The sequence below is a fragment of the Euprymna scolopes genome, chromosome 33 (genome assembly GCF_053919585.1).
Source record: "Euprymna scolopes isolate OS-2025 chromosome 33, ASM5391958v1, whole genome shotgun sequence".
Classification (NCBI taxonomy): domain Eukaryota; kingdom Metazoa; phylum Mollusca; class Cephalopoda; order Sepiida; family Sepiolidae; genus Euprymna; species Euprymna scolopes.
Window position 1 is genome coordinate 27,674,501 of NC_136514.1, and position 16,935 is coordinate 27,691,435.

General features: G+C 34.0%; 1 long non-coding RNA gene across 1 annotated transcript in view; it reads left to right on the top strand.

Moving 5' to 3' along the window:
• Positions 1 to 15,987, top strand: part of LOC145258174 (uncharacterized) — a 52,569-nt gene extending 36,582 nt beyond the window's left edge. Inside the window, exon 2 of the long non-coding RNA XR_013864063.1 lies at positions 14,433 to 15,987. This is a non-coding gene — a long non-coding RNA (uncharacterized LOC145258174). The remainder of the gene's footprint in view (positions 1 to 14,432) is intronic.
• Positions 15,988 to 16,935: the final 948 nt, after the last annotated feature.

Below are 16,935 nucleotides of genomic sequence, written 5' to 3' on the forward strand. Positions count from 1 at the left end.
CATCGATTTGTTCTGTTATGGAATGGAAGTAAATACCAGATTTTAGTTGGATGTATGAGGTGCGTAATATATGTGCACATGTATGATGTATGTAAGTGTGTTTTCTGATATACATCAGTGTGTCTGTGTGTGATGTACATAAATGTGTGTATAGTATATAAATGTGCGTGCATGAGTGTCTGAGGTATATATTTGTTTATTAGTATGTGTGTAAATTTGTGGACATGTGTGTATGTGTGTGCTATGTACATAAGTGTGTGTAATATATAGATGTGTGATATATGTAAGTATTTGTGTACTTAAATTTGCGTAAATGTATTATGCATATGTGTATAAAGGTGTGCACATGTGTATGTATATTACACATAAATGTGTATGTGGCATATGTAAGTGTACATATGTGTACATATGTAAGTGTATGTGAGTTTTATATATGTGTGTATAATATAAGTGTGCATGTACGTGTGTGTGATGCAAATAAGTGTGACATGTGATGTAAATATGTGTGTATGATATATGTGTCTATAAAATGTATGATTTAAATATGTATGTGTGTGTGATATACGTGTGTGTGATGTGTGTGATTAAAATATGTATGTGTGTTTGATGCATATGTGCGTGTGACGGATATGATGTAAATATGTATGTGATGTACGTGTGTGTGACGTGTTTGATGTAAATGTATATATATATGTGTGTGTGTGCATGATGTACGTGTGCGTTTAACGTAACGCGGGTGATGTAAATGTGTATGATTGTGATATGTGTGTGTATGATGCGAGTAATGTAAATATGTGTAGGCGATGTACGTTTGTGTGACATGAATGATTTAAATATGTATGCGTATGTGTGGTGCACATGTGTGCGACATAAATGTATATATATGTGTTTGTGATGTACGTAGCTGTGTGTGTGACATGTATGATGCAAATATATATGTGTGTGTGATGTAATTAAGTAGTGGCCTTGTTCCACGCTGAAATTGTTTCTTTTATTGTCAACATTTTGACGTCATCATTGTGAAAACGTCAATAGAAAACATTGTTTTGTTGTTATTGTTTTTTTGGTTTTGTGTTTTTTCAAAGTTTTTTTGGTTTTGTGTTTTTTCAAAGTTAGTCTAAGATTGCCACTTGAACGCAACGGGTTCCACAAGACAAAAATGACAGAAAAACAGATGATTCTGCAAAAGACTTCTCAGACAATAAATGATATGCAGTCTCAAGGAGACAAGATCGCTAGACTTTAGAAATAGAATTAAAAGAAAGAATTTACTTTGGCAAGAGAACAGTTATCACATGTATGTTACAATCGTTTTCCCAGGGAGAGTAACTTGGCTTGTTTGCGCTGTGGCGACATCTCTTGAACAGATATTATGTCATAGACACGGTAACTAGCGCCCCGGGGACAATAAACAATGTTATAGCCATCTCATTTAGATCAACAGTTGATATGATGTCGTCTACATCTACTGATTGGTTTTCTCTTTAAATTCTCTGTCAGCATCATTACTATCAGGACTGCAGTGCTGAAACTGGATGCTTTAGTAAATGAATGACAGGCACATTTTTTCTTATGAAAACAGAAATTTATTAAAACATTTAAGAAGGAGAATTATCTTAGGACTCGAATGTTGTACTTAACTGCAGACCGAGCCGCCATGAATGTCATACAATAAAATTTTTCTGACCTATTGCCTTCGAGGTCTTGATTTTAATTGAATTACACTTCTTCCGTCGTCAAACCGAGAGGGAAAGTGAATGATAGAAAAAGAGAGAAAGAGAGAGAGATAGATAAATATATATTAAACACAAAGTTTATGGCTTTCAATGCGGAGAGGGAGATCAAAGCTCTAGATAGAACGACACTGAAAAAAAAAGTTACCGAGTTTATGTACCTGGGCAGCAACATAGATTCCATGGAGAGAGATATCGAAATTTGCATCTCAAAAGCATGGGCTGCATTAGATAAGCTGTGGTCAGTATGGACTTCAAGGCTAACTGACAAACTGAAAAGGTAGTTCTTTAAAGCAGCGGTGGAGTCTGTCCTTGTTTACGGTGCTACAACCTGGACACTCACCAAAAGATTGTAAAGAAAGCTAGACAGCACGTACACCTGTATGCTATAAACAGTGTTAAATATATCTTGGCAAGATCATTTGATGAAGCTGCAACTTTATGACAACCTACTATCAGAGAGCAACGTCTTACCGATTTACCGGTCACTGCCAGAGGAGAAAGCAAGAGCTGGTGAGAAAGGTATTGCTGTGGACTCCACAGCATGGCCGCAAGAGCATAGGATGACCTAGATCAATGTACATCCAGCAAATTGCACATGACGCCAACTATGTTCCTTGTGCGAGCCTTTTCTAGTCTCGCACAAAAACACACGTTCACATTTCAAGCTATGTCACATACCTACGCACACACAAACATACGCGCCCACGTCCACACACGTACATATATTCACGTTTGCGTACATACACTCACATTCACGTGTATATACACACACGCTAACGCACACATATGTACTCACACACGCGCACACGAACGCACACATGGACAACGTCACTTCCGCTTTCAAAGGAAATACATACACGCGCAAAAGACCACCGGAAACGAGTATAAAAGAGAGAGCAACAAGCGGCTCCTCCTTTTAGGCCGAGCTTTCGAGCCGGTTGGTCTACGGACCGAACCGCGTGCGTCACGCCCACTTACTACTGATGTATGGGGCACGAGCTAACAGACCGTATGTACACATTCTCACTCTTTCTCTCTCTATCTACTACTGGTCCCTGAGAACACCTTCGCGTAGCTGACTGCTAGCTGACGTCAACTCTCCATTCTTTGTCTTTGTCTACACGCTGGACTATCATTCCAATTTCCACTACAACACTCACTTCTCTTCCCACGCGCGAACAAACGATAGTGAGATGAACACACATTTCCATTTCTTTCTACACCACCAGTCCAGCAACGAACATTGGTTACACATGCGCGGACATGAACACATGTTATATCTAAAACATTCTTTCAACAGTAAATAAACAACGTTTATCTTATCCATCAATTGAGTCTTTGTTTCCTTCAATTTCATTCGTTTCATTATTCTTTTATAACGGGATTGGGATTTATATATCCTAGTCTCCTACATCCTGAAAATCTGAGGCAGCTGAAGGAAGACAGGAAAATCTAGAGAGAAAGAGTCACATTGGTCTGGGCAAGGAACCCGATCAGATAGATAGCTAGAAAAACAAAGAGACTGAAATGCTATTTTGCTTTTCAGATCCTGGTGTCAGTCAAGTAGGTCTGACTTTTTGCACCTGTCTACCTTGATTGCTTTTACACAACTGAGATTTTTTAAACATCTGTCAATGTGAGTCAAGCTAATATGCGCTAACATTTCAAGGTAAAAACAGCATGAACTTGATTTTATGTGTCTCCCTTTGAGGACAAGGAAATACGAGTAGAAGCACGGCCATCGCAATAGATGGCCTATCAGCTGAAAAATGACGTCATCGCCGAGGTCCTAGCAAGCAAGATATGTGAGCATGTAATGAGCAGAAATTTTTACAGAAAGCGTTAGAAAACTTCAAAATTGGATTTTACTGAAACTCATCTAATATTAATAATAAAAAAAGAATTGAAATGGGGAAAGGTTGTTTGTTTATGCGTTAAAAGCAATTGAACATTTCGTTGTATTATGGATTTTAAAGATTAGAATACGTTTTTTATTTACTTATAAATTACACTGAAAAAGAAGAAAAGGAAGGAACACGATTTGATTTGTAGTGAAAGTGAAGTTTATTCAATATAAATAAATAAAAAATTATGCATGCGGGATTACGTATGTTTGAAGCAGAAGACAATCAAATGTTGCAAAAGATGAAATATCAAAATTAAACGATAAGTTTTTAAAAATTAAAACGAAAAATGAATACTTTTTTTTAATCTAAATGAAACAATAAATATTTTTTAAATCAAAGCGAACAACAATATTTTTTAAATCAAAGCGAACAATATTTTTTAAATCAAAGCGAACAACAATATTTAAAAAAATCAAACCTGAAAAACGAACGATAAATTAGTTTAACTGTAAAACGGACGATAAGTTAACAAAAATAAAAATTAAATTCAAACAAATAATGTTAATATGAACAAAGTTACTAATGCAGAAATATTTCAAACATAAAATATTAAAACATTACAAAAATCTGTTGTAGAATTTAATTAAAATTTTGATTTTTTTTTTCTAACATTCTTTTTACTAATATTATCATTCTCTTTGCAAAAAAAAATTGTTTATAAGGGAATTCGATGAACTCCGTTTCAGCATTTTTTCAATTTGCCGAATAGTGTGACCCTAATCACAAGAGTCAACATAAAACAAAATATTTTTTTCAGTCAAAGTTATGTACATGGCTAATTTCCACTGATGAATAGAATGAAAACAAATCGCATTTGGTAAGTTTCTCTATGACTATATAATTATAGAACACAAATTATTTGTTATATCATTTGGGTATAGCAGAGAATCTCTGTTAATACACTGAAAGTAGCTGTTTAATTCAGCTATTTCTTTAACAGCCTCTCTCCCGGATATTAACTTTTTGCAACTATTGCATTTTAATTTTTTGAAAACTGCATAACAGTAATAACCTGCAAAGTATAATATAACAGGAAGTACTTCTTTGCACTGATTAACACCATCCTCTGTTACGTTCATGTTAAATTTAAAAACATGTAACTCTTGCTCCCTTGTCATTTCATCCCAGTTAGTTTCTTGTAAATGTTTAAATTCAATAGTTTGGTTATTAACTGGTAAGTTCAATTTTAAAACTGACAACATTCTGAGTTTTTTTTTTCACATTCATACGCCTGACGTATCGATATATTATACTGGTCCCCACCAAGTTGCCAATACTGACCAAGCCTTGCCTTAAAGTTATCTGTCTGAAACTTTCCTGGTAATATATACTCCATGTTCAGTTCTTTTATGCAATATGTAGTCAATTCTAAAATTGCGTAAGTGGTATGATGCAAAGCAGTATATGTTTCCGTTGTTAACTTACCAGTTCTTCCAGAAATGCTATTCCAAGTTTCTAATCAATCATAGAACACAGAGAGAAATTTATAATTATCACCATTTAATATAAGTCGATTAACATATTTATTACGAACCCGACAACCTTTATACAGTATTTTCACATTCAGTATTGTCCACCAAATATAAAATATTTGTATGTATTCTGCGATTTCTGCATAATTTGGCAAGCATTCCTGTTTTTCTATGGTTAGCAATCCTTGAATAGTATATTCGTTGAAAATTTGCAAAACCAAATGAACATTTTGCCTTTCAAAATTAGTGGGAGAAAGTGCCTTCGAAGTCAACTTATAACAATATATCAAAAGTGATTGAGATAAATTTTATGTAAACTAGAAAATGGAGCATTTTGGATTTGATCCAATTCATGATTTCTATTATAACAAAACTTTGGGAACATCATGCATTTACTTTCATCTTTTTTAGCCAAGCCAATTGTTTCTAATGCATTTTAATATATGCACTGAAAAGAGGTCTAGACGTTATAACTGGATGGAGATATACAATTGAAAATTTTGAAAGGGTTAGTGTTTGGCAAACAGCGCAGGACCTATTAGGTTAGATATTTTTTCCTTTTTGGACCCTGTTCAAGAGAGAGGTTACTGGTTGGTGCATCAGCTCAGAGACGAACAGTGGCTTTGTAGAGATGAAATGCTATTTGGGTCTGACTTTAAAAAATCTGACGATTTTCACAAATCTAGAAAGTAATGAGACTAAAATAAGAAAAGAAGCAACAGCTTCATTCCAGCTAATTTCACATTAGCTTTAAAATAGATCCAATCTTATTTTATAGAAAAATAGTCAATGTAAGGTGGGATAGATAACTGATTATATTCAGCATGGAAACCAATTTGCTTATAAATATTTATTGTTGACTAAATTACAAATTAACTTAATCTTTTTTTTAATAGTGAAAATTTCAAGTCAGATAACTCTTCTGTTTCTCTTTGTTTTTTTGGGATTTTTATTCCCTAGGTGGAGTCTTTCAAGTCAGACAGGAGACAATGAACAACATTTTGGTTGGCCCAAATGACCTAATTGAACATTATGCCACGAGAAAAATGTGAACAGAATGCATTATGGGAAAACAGAGCTATTCAAATTGAATTTTCATGAATAAAGGGAAAGGAAAACATTCCTTCTCTCACTTTCTTTTCTTTCCCAGTTTTGCTTTGGATTCTCTTTTTCTGTTCTCCACCTTAACCTTTACATCGTCTATTTCTTCTTCTTCTTCTTCTTCTTCTTCTTCTTCTTCTTCTTCTTCTTCTTCTTCTTCTTCTTCTTCTTCACCGGTTCATTTTTCCAGCGGTGATTCGTGACTTTAGGTTTGGAGCGTGCTGTGTCAGAGAATTTTGACACAAAATTCTGTTTGTGTTTACCAATTCTTCCAAGTCTTTAAGCAAACAAAAAAGATGTCCTCACTCTACTTTTATATTTGAACTTTAAACAACAACAACAACAACAACATTTCATTAGTAAAAAAACAAATTAGTTATAGTTTTAATTTTTTAAAACCAATTTAAAAATATTTTAAGATTATTCTTTTCAATAAAATTTTGATAGACTTTGAAAGATAACCTCCCTAAATTGAAAATGAAAAAAAAATATATTTTCTTTTTAGATCATTTTATACTAAATACTGGTTGACCGTTGGTAAACTAAAAATGACCTGGCAACATTTTTTCTCTAACCCTCACGATCTACCTTCCTGATCATGCTACCCAGTGCTAATCCTGTCCACTCTCGGATGTTGTCCTACCATCTCTTTCTTTGTCTGACTCTTTTTCTTACTTCCTGTCTAATTCCTCACAGAATTGTCTTTGCAAGACTTTATAAATGTGTGACATGGCCGTATCACTTCATATTCCTCTTTTTAATAGTGCTCAATTGCTTGTATGAGTCTATTCTTCACTTCTTCATTAGTTATATGGCTCCTGTACGAGACTTTGTGGAACTTTCGGAAGCATTTTACTCTGTGATCTATGTTTTTCTCTCTAAATCTGCAGTTTAACGTCCATGATTTACATGTGTACAGAAATATGAAGATGTCCAAGGAGGGTATCAGTCTGGTTTTTGAGCTGTCCATGAGGTTTTTGTCATTCCATATGAGTGTACATTAGCACAATCATGTTGACACATCGGTTCTCGTCAGATCACCAAAGTTAAGCAATGATGAGCCTGATCAGTACCAAATGGATGACCATTTGGAAAGGTTAGACGCTGTATGTACCATGCCAAGTTGTAGAAATTTCCAGGTTGGTATCTCAGAGAATGTTTAACTCACTGAAGAAGATGCACCCCTAGAATCAAAATGGAAAGCACTGGGAAACTTTCGTCTTTACTTGTCTTCCTGGGATTATCATGGCTCTACAATTTGGAGAGCTGTGGTCGCCAATGCTGTTAAAACAGTAGGGCCGCTGCCTGTATATGAGTGTAAGTTTGAAGGATTTAGATCAGATGAAAACTATGGTTGTACAAATAATTGTAGCAGAACCAGGAACACATGTGGAAAACCTGAAAAAAAAAAAAGAATATAAAAAATTGGAAGTAACTGCAAGATTATCTTTCCAAGATCTAATGATCATGTGACATGATCCAAAACGATTTAATTTTTCTCTTTTTTATAGTGGTCAGTAAAGCTTCATAATGCTCGACTACTTGTCTGAGTGTAGTCTACACTGTTGAATATTGACCGGGCAACGCCGAAAGGTGTGCTGATCAATGATTATAATTCAAACCTAAATGTTTTATATATAATTTAATTGGAATTCATTATTGAGATGAGTATTATTTATTAATTTATTTATTGCGGACTATTATCCTCATCTTTATTAGTTGTTGTTTCACGACGTTTCGGCCAACTATTCCTCTGGCCTTCGTCAGGTGGTAACCATGACGGGATAGGAACTTCAAATCTCCTAACTGCATTCTCAGCAATTACTGCCATCTATAGGCCAAAGGAATAGTTGGCTGAAACGTTGTGAAACAACTAAGAAAAGATGAGGATAATAGCCCGCAATAAATAAATTAATAAATAATACTCATCTCAATAATGAATTCCAAATAAATAATATATATACCATTTGGTACGGACCCGACCATGGAAGATCAGAAAATAAATAAACGTGGATTTATAAAACCAAAAAAGCTAACCTTGATCGCCCTTTGGGGCCCGTGGTGCAGTGTATAGAGACGTTGAATCTCTACGATTCCAGGTGAGAATTGTCTGAAGATAGCGGTTTCAATCCTACCCAAAGCCGGCCAGAGGCTTACTTGGCCAAAAACGTGGTCAGACGACAACAACAACTACGGAAGGCAGTAATTGCTGAGAATGCAGTTAGGAGATTCAGAGTTCCTATTCTGTCGCGGTTACCACCTGACGAAAGCCTAAAGGTTTTGTTAGCTAAAATATGTTTTAGAATAATCAAAATATTTAGAATAAATATTTGCTTTAATTTAGGAAATGTATACTTAAAAATGTTATCATAACAATTTAGTTGACAACTTAGAAATAATGACATGTAAAAACATTAGGTGATTATCTTAGTGACGTATACTAATGACACTATTTTAGAGGGGGGGGGGCTTTTTTGAAATTTCTACTCCAATAGTTACTTCCCCAGAACTGCTAGATTTTTGAATTTCCTTCCGGGATTCTGCTTTCCCAACTGTACTGACATGCAGAAGTTCAAGTGCAATGTGAACAGACATCTTGCTGCTCATCTCCCTTCATAATGTCCCTTCAACTTATGTCCCCGATAGTAGCCCCTTACTTCAAAGTGGCACTGTGCCTTGTTTGGGGTGAAATTTGAATTTTAAAAAAATAATGGTAGTTCACATAGGTACGAAAATGTGACCTGCAGTAAGATTTTGATGGCTTTTTTACTTAGAGTTGGATACTCTTCCATAACAAAAATCAAAAACAAATTAAATGTTTGTATTATTATTCATCGGACTACTGTTCTAATCTTGAGTGTGATTTTCACAACGTTTCGGTTGGTATAACCTCCGACCTTCTTTAGGTGTATCTTGTCGAATTCGGGAATTTGGACGGAATTTTGAGAGAACCCTTTATCTAAATTAAATGTTTTTATTAAACAAAATTAAATTAAATGGCTTCTAGCTATTATATCTTCACGGCACTCCAGAAGTCATTCCGCAGCACATAATCATGCTGCGGCACAGGTGGTTAGGAACCACTGATTTAGGGTTTCACCATGCTCCTCAATACCTCCTGTTATTTCGTTCACTTTTTATCAAGTGTTGGCTTTTTCTATAACACTGTATTTTAAGAAATCTTATTCTGTTCATGACTTTGAAGCATATGGTCATGTGACAGTTTCCTCAATGAAGTAGAGTCCGAATAACACTTATCAAGCTACTGGTTTGCTTGACCACTATTTTTCTCCATCAGAAAGTAATGCTGTTTTAACACAAGTACTTTAGATTTTTCCATTGTTTTTAAAGTTTGCAGAAGCAGCTTCACTTGAATAACTGTAATTTGTAAACTACTAATCCAGTTGGACTCAAATTTTGACATGTGTCATTTGAAGGTTAGTACTTTATAAAACTCGTATAGATATTTTTATTAGTGGCGCCATCTATATGTCAGGTCCGAGACTTATTGAGTAAACTGTTATCTGTCTATCTTTCCATGCCCACTTTACCAATGATCTTACCTTTATTTGGTTTGACACTTCTTATTTTTGTATCTTTCAAACATTCAGTCATTTTTTTTTTGTTTACAGTTATCAAGGCCCGAAGGCCACTCGAGGATAAGGATTAATAAAGCAATAATGTAGTAATAGTTAATGGTATAAGTTGGGTAGAATGTGATTATTTAAGAGGACTTGTTTACATTGGCTACGATATTGTAGCCGGCTGGGAAGCAGGCCAGTGAAACAGTGTTCCACAGGCAGGCAGTTCTAGGAAAGAAGCGTTGTTTATGGAGTCTATGTATGGATTTAATCACAGATAGAGAGTGGGGAGAATTGTTGATAATGGTTGTAGTTAGTCGAGTTTTTTTTGTGAAAGTCCGGCAAGGGGAAGGACATAGAGTGGAGCTCAGACGAGCACTTACTATGGAAATAACGATAGAGCAAAGACAAGCTCGCAACGTCTCTTCTATGGGAAAGAGTTTGCAGAGAAGAGAAGAGAAAAGGCATCACCTATCGACAGTTTTTAATTGCTTTACACAATTCTTTATGTTAGATCTTTTAAGTTGGTTAGAGAGCAGAGGGCAGAAAGCTGTGCTGCATCATATAGTCATCCACTCCACATTTGCAGATGATTGGGTCGGTTTTGTATGTTCATCTAACCATAGAACTTTTACTCGCCCCATTCCCGCTTTTAGACGGTTGAGTGTTACCCTCTTAGCCAATCAGCGTTCAGCGTTTCGAATTTTGAATTGTATTTTGTATTTGCACTCGCTCCAGAAGAAGGCTTCGTACATCTCGCTTTTATTTTTTTTATTTTATTTATTTATTTTTTATCTCAACAACAAATACAACAACATTATCAACACATATTCTAGGTTAAATAGAGTGTTATCAACTTGAGTGTTTAACGGTATCATAATCTCTTCCGTTCACTCTAGTTTCATTTTCAGGAATCATTCAGTTTAGTAGCAATCTTGACCGAGCCCAACCCCTTTCTCTACTGACTGGCTGTCACCCAAAACAAGATAATTAGACTTCAATAGCCTCGGTTTATAAAGATCAGTTTTGTAGATCTTCGTATTCATTTCTAAAGTCAGCAAAGAATTTCATAAAAGTGCAGTACAGTAATAAATAAATAATTAGATAAATAAAATAAAATAAATAAATAAAAATCAGATAAAAACAATGTCTATTCATAGACCATTAAATGAAGTTGATGAGAATGTCATTGTAAACTTGGACGTAACAGACGAACGAAAATCCTATTCAAAATTTAAACATGACAAGCTAACAAAAATTCTATATCTACCTCACAATGACATTTAAAACTTAAGCGTAACAAACCAACGAAAATGCTATTAAAACTTAAGCGTGACAGACCAACGAAAATATTATTTGAAACTTAAACGTGACAGACTAGCGAAAATTTTATCTTAAACATGACAGACGAATGAAAATGTGATTAAAACTTAATCGTAACAGACCAACAAAAATATTATTTAAATCTTAAGCATGACAGACCGGTGATGTTATTAGTAACATAAGCATGATATACCAACGAAAATGCTATTTCGAACTTAAATGTGTCTGACAAAAGAAAATCGTATTTTTTAAAATAACTTCCAAAACTCTCGCAGCAATTCAACCTCCTATTTGGGTCACTGTTCAGAGTTAGAATAACAATGGCCACTTGAAATTGTTGACTTTAAAGTACTTGGTACTTGTACAGTTTAAGCAAAAATGAAAATATCGAAAAAAGTTTATATTGTACATATCCGTTTTGGACTGAAGATCTCCGAAGAAAAAAATGTCATTTAATTTGATCGAGTAGTTTTTATTTTACAGCAGAAAAAAACACGTTTTTATGAGAGCGCGTTGAAGTCAGCCATTACGAAATTTGTTGAACACGCCAAAGGGAGATAACTCCAGTTAAAGCGCCGACACCCCCTCCCCATCCTAGCTTTTCTTCCTAAAAATCGAACCTTTTGCTCGGTATCATAACAAATTGTTTTTTCGCTGTAAAATAAAAACTACTTGTAAGTGAATTTTTTTTCAGAGAACTTCAGACTATAACGAGTACGTACAATATAACTTTTTTTTTTTCAATATTTTCATTTTTTTTAATGTCTTGACTAAACTGTATAAGCGCCTTAAACCTTATTGAAAAAAGCTTTAGCATGACAAAACAAGCGACTAGTGTTAGGACGATTAATCAGAATCGGAATTAGGAATCAGAAAAAACTTTTGGCAGTATCGGAATTGTATAAATTTGTGCGTATTCTTTTACTTCTTTTAATTGTCTTTTTATTTGATTTTGTTTAAAGCAAAATCTCCCGCTGCTGGTAGTAATGCTAAAATAATAAACATTGATTTTAGACTATCACTAAAACTAAAAGCTATAGATCATCTCTTACGAGTGTGTTTTTATGTTTGAGAAAATATAAGCACATTTAACAATGTGTTTTTATGGTAACTGAAAAAAAAAAAAAAAAAAAAAAAAAAAACAATTCTAAAGCTAAATATTTAGAGATGTATAAAGAATTGGAATCGGAATCGGTAATTGTATCAGAATCGGGAATTTAGTACAAAATTGCTAATTGCATTGGAACGAGGAAAAATATTGGAATCGCCCCATCACTACGAGCGACAAACAGAAAAGAAAAGCTTCTCATAGAAATTCCAGAACGCACATCCAAATTCAAAAATCAAGTCCGTCTCTGAAAAAGCTGGCATTTGTATTTAAACCGGAAACATCTCATTTGCATATGAAGTGAGAAGATCGCCAGCATATAAAGAGAAGCAGCAGCCATTTTTTTCTTTTCTTTTCGTTTGTATTTGATGCTACAAAATTTGTGCTTATTCTTTTAATTCTTTTAATTGTCTTTTTTATTTGATTTTGTTTAAAACAAAATCTTCCGCTGTTGGTAATAATGATAAAATAATAAATATTATTTAATTTTAAACTACCAGTAAAACTAATATCTATAGCTCATTTCTTACGAGTATATTTTTTTATGCTTGAGAAAATATCTGCACATTTAACAATGCGTTTTTATGGTAATTGGAAAAAATAACAATTCTAAAGTTAAATATTTAGAGATTTATAAAGAATCGGAATCAGATTCAGTAATTGTATCGAAGTCAGGAATTTAGTACAAAAAAGCACTAATTGCATCTGAATGAGGAAAAAATATTGGAATCGCCCCATCAACACAAGCGACTGACAGAAAAGAAAAACCTCTTATAGAAATTCCAGGACGCCTTTTCTTTCCCTCCAGGTAATAATTTAGAAAGGATCAGCGGTAGCAAAATCTCACATTCAAAAGAAAAAAAAAAAAAAAAAAAAAAAAAAAAAGGGATTTTATCTTTGAGAACACTGTCCTTTCCTATATTCCATTGCTATTTCCTTTTTTTCTTCTCCCCTTCCTAGTTTCCTCTCCCACTTAGAGATCAACTTGCTTTATTTTCAGATTTTGATACAATCCGGAAAACAGAGAGTGGTCTAAACATGGAAAAAGTTAGAAGAGCCTTACTAACCCGACCCTTATCTCATTTTATGTTTGCCCCCTTCACCATGAAAAAAAAAAAATGAAAAAAAAAAAAAATGACCCAAATGAAAAATATAAATGAAAATCTTACAATGAGTTTAACACAATACATAAACGGAAACATTAGAAGTTGTTATAATTAAAAAAAAAAAAAAAATTATATCTGCATGTAAAAGTAGAGGAGGGCACTCTGCTACAGATGTTACACTTCAATTTCTTGTTCTCTGTCAGTGGAGGAGAAATCCTTCACGACTGAGACAATTTTAATTTTTGTTCCTTTTCTCCACATTAAAAAACGACCCTGGTGTCTAACTTTCTCCCGTGGGGAGGCATTGTAAATAGGGACACTCTACTACCCCTCATCCACCCCAAATAAAAACTAAATTCTACTTTTAGACGATTTTAGAATCGGAACCGGTAATTGTATTGGAATCATCCCATCACTAGTTGGAAAAGCCTTACTATCTTGCCTCTTTTTTCATTTTATTTGGTTCTTTTTTCTTTCTTTCTTTTTTGGGTGTTTGTAATTTGTTCCACTCCCCATGATTTTTCATGTTGCTCTTTTTTCTTCTTTTTTTTTTGTAGATAAAATTCATTTTTCAAAAACATTTGGGGATGTTTTAAGTAGGTTTAGGTTATAAATTGAATGCAGTATTATGGCGATTGAGGCTACTTTAGAGTTAGACAAAGTAGTTAGATAAAATGTTATTTCCTACCCATTTTGGTCTTATGCCTAATTTACAATGGACATGTCAGGGTTTAATTGTAAATATTGTCTTATTGTGAATAAATAGTATTAAGCATTCCTGGTAATATTAAAACCCTCAAAAATCTATTTGTTATGGTCCAGATCTCTCTCTTTTTATGTCTTATGATAGTAAAGATAACATACCTGTTTCAGGAGCCAAAGCTAGTACTAATGACATGTGACCACTCTCTCACCAGGTTGAGATAGCAGGCTGGAGAAAGGAAGAAAGTGACAAGAATCGCCCTGAAGGACTTCTGTTGTCCCACACCTAAAATGTTGTAAAAATTATGTAGAGACATTTTTAACAGTTACAACATATTAAAAATAAATGTCATGCGTTTGATCTGATCCAAACTTATGTTTGTTTGCTTTTTTTAGAGAAATGACAGAGTGCTGGGTCCCACTGCCGCACATATGACCTTCCCACAGCCAACTTCTCCACCCAGTGCTTGCCAACAGCGCATAGGAACTCAATATAGCCACCTGAATTGAGTCTGAAATTTCTTTTGAAGATGTGGAGTAGCATGACATTGTTTTCACTGAAAACACACCCAAAAGTCATCACAGTTTGAAGGAGATTAATCTTCATGATATGCAGGACTTTGAGTGAACTTTATATTAACCACATGCTGTTCTGAGGTTGGTGCAACTAATGCTGACTGTGAAATCGTTTACTCTGTGTGGTTAAATAATCAAGTGTTAACTATTCTACACTTTTCCAGATGGATTGTTGACTATGCTACACTACACAGCTGACAATTACCGGGATTAAATTCGAAGCACTGTTGGCAAAACTCATTGCTCCAAATCTGAGACTCTAAAACTCGACACACTGCGGTCGAAACATCCAAATTCAAAAATCAAGTCCGTCTCTGAAAAATCAGGCATTTTTATTTAAACTGGAAACATCTCATTTGCATATGAAATGACAAGATCGCCAGCATATAAAGAGAAGCAGCAGCCATTTTTTCTTTTCTTTCGTTTGCATCGGACGGGACAAACTGCTGAGAGAACAGACTTGTGCCAGTTTTTAAGTCATTTAATCACACTTTGTAAAGTCAGCTTTAATGTTTGTTGTGACGTAGTGCGAACACATGACTACACTCCACATATATTTAAGAAGAGCAAAAGTGGTAGGCAGAGCCGAATCATGTATTTTAGAGGCCCCAAGCACTTAAGACGTTGGTGTCCTGTTTGTGTCATTTAAAATGTAAACGCAATAAACCACACAATCCATCGAAATGCACCAAAACTTAGGAAATAAACAACTTTTACCTACATTTAAAATTTTTCTCCTGATTTTTTTTTTTTTTGCAAAATCTTTTCCAAAATCCTCACAACTAATTATACGACACACTGACTTGTATATTACATAATAAACCACACAAAGTTTTATATATTGAAATAGAACCGAACTAACAAAAAAAATTTTTTTATTTCTGTATACAGTCATTAACATTAGAAAAATGATCTCCTGATTTAACTGAAATTCTTATCGGATTCTTAATTCTTAATTTACATGATTGTTTTTTTTTTGGGGGGGGGGATAGTTCTCCTAACTACAAACATTGATAGAGAGGTTTAAGATGATACTTAAGAGAAAAAAAAAAAAATAAGCAAAATATTATTCCAACAATATTGAGATCTGAGTCGTCTGATCAACGCAAATTATTTTATTAAACACTGAGACACGATTAAAAATTCTGTTATGAAAATTTATGTGGTGTATCCCTCTCCCTTCCCTTGGTGCCCTAAGCACGTGCTTATTTTGCTTGATGGTTAATCCAACCCTGCTGGTAGGAGTAAGTTAAAGAGCTTCGAGTTGGAATATAAACACTTAGCGGTTTACTTAATCAACTCATCTATTAGTTGTTGCTACCCAACACGGACTTCTACTATTGTACCTAAAGGAATAAAGCTATTCTATATATTATACCTGTGTCTTGTTTTCCACTCGATGAGACAACAATGTTAATGAAGGAGTATATCAGTGGTCTGTGTTGAGCTGATTGCTTTTCATGTGCCTCTTGTTTAAGAAGTTCTCCACGGATTGTTGAAAAGAGATGTTTGATGTTGATGATCTAGTTTTTGCCAGTAAAACAATGAAAAATCTACTTACTGAGTTAAACATTTGCTGTGTGAAGAAAAGATGCAAGAACGTTTCTGGTTTTCCGCTTCTAAATATGTTAAGGGTTAACTAATAAAATTAGTTAGAAATACGTATATTGATTTCCTTACAAACTATATATATATATATATATATATATATATATATATATATATATATATATTATATCATTCAAACACGGTAGTGTTTGTTGAATGTATGGTTAAGTGGCAGTTTTAGTCATTTAGAACTGTTTTAAAGCTTTACCGCTCACTCATTTTCTGACCAAATTTCAAACATTTATTACAGTTTATAGATCACCTTCTCAGCTATATTGTGAAAAAAAAATTTCGATTTTGGTCCAGTAAAACAAAAATTATGATGAATTTATTGGTGTTCAAAATCGTAAAAATTCATAAGGAAGTGAGCGACCTTTTTTATGACTGGTTTCCATAGCAATCACGTTGCTTCAGTGACTAGTGTTGCTACTAATTCATCACTGTCGCAGAACAGAGAGAATGAAAGCAGACGAGTGCCAATATGTATGTTATGTTTATGGGGCAAAAAAATAAGACTAAAATTAAACAAAGAACAAGTGAATTTACTGAAAGCCTGGAAAAATCAAGGATTACAATGGAAAAATGTGAGCATGAAAAGTAATATGGTTAAGCTTAAACATGGAAAAGAAAAGGACAAGATATTCTAGCAAAAAATATAATAATTTTATAGATTAAAATATTGCAGCATTAAGAATTTTTTTAAAAATTCAATTTC